Source organism: Austrofundulus limnaeus, unplaced genomic scaffold (assembly GCF_001266775.1).
Source record: "Austrofundulus limnaeus strain Quisiro unplaced genomic scaffold, Austrofundulus_limnaeus-1.0 Scaffold53, whole genome shotgun sequence".
In the NCBI taxonomy this organism is placed as follows: domain Eukaryota; kingdom Metazoa; phylum Chordata; class Actinopteri; order Cyprinodontiformes; family Rivulidae; genus Austrofundulus; species Austrofundulus limnaeus.
In genome coordinates, this window is record NW_013952455.1 from 1,305,529 (window position 1) to 1,306,747 (window position 1,219).

Genomic DNA, 1,219 nt, shown 5'->3' on the forward strand with positions numbered 1-1,219 from the left:
GTTTGTTTGTTTGTTTGTTTGTTTGTTTGTTTGTTTGTTTGTTTGTTTGTTTGTTTGTTTGTTTGTTTGTTTGTTTGTTTGTTTGTTTGTTTGTTTGGCACTGTGGATTTTTTTTCATTCTTACGTTTATTCGTAATTTAAAGTGTTCATCCATCCATCCATCCATTTTCTGTACACGCTTCTTCCTTTTCAGGGTCTTCAATTAAAAGAAAATACAGGATATGGAATGGAGCAATGTCACATAATTTCCTTTTTCAAACTGCCTTGCATCTAACAAACAGTGTAAAACAGCTGTGTCATTGTTGTACCCATAGGTACACATATCTGTGTTTGTACCATCCATTACTTTTTATGGTTGCACATGCAGATGATTAAAGTCAGTAATTTACAATGCATTGTGGTTCAGCCACATCCATATCTCGTTATGTATGCATAGTTAAAACTGTGTTCATATCTTCCTGTTTTTCAGCTGCAGTCATTCTGACATCCTGCAACATTGCATTATGAGAACATTTTGCTGTTACAACATAAAATACCAATAAAACTAATTTTTATAGCATAAAACTTGGTTTAAAGGACCAAAAGACTAGAGTTAAACACATACCTTACCAGAAGCTGAATGTATTGGAACTTTTGGTGCTTTATTTTATGCAGGGTATTAGTGTATATTTATGTCTATTGTTGTATGTAGCATCAAAGTTGAAGCCAAAACAGTCTGGCTGCAGTACATAGGTCTAGGTAAACAAACACAAACAAAAATACAAATACAAATACACATCAGGTACTTTTGTCCGAATGTTGACATATGTTGATTCACATATCTCGGTGCTGTATTTTTTTTTTGTTGTTTTGTTTTAATATTCATTTATCTAATGCAGTGTTTCCCAAAGTTGGGGTCGGGACCCAAAGTGGGGTCCTGAAACATCAAGGTGGGGTCCTTAAAAGATTTTCAGAATTAATTACATTTTTGCCTTAGTTGTTACAAATGAGTGAGGTTAGTTTATTAAATATAGATTATGTAGTATAAAAATATTGTTACTATGCCCATGTTTAGTTGACCTGATGCAAATGTTTATCATCCAAAAATAGTTGGGGGCACAGGTCTCTGCTACTGTTATTTTGTAGTTCAAAAGCTGAAAAGTTTGGGAACCACTGCACTTTGGTTCCCAAAGTTGGGCTTGGGACCCAATTATGGGTCATGAAGCACCTTGGATAATCT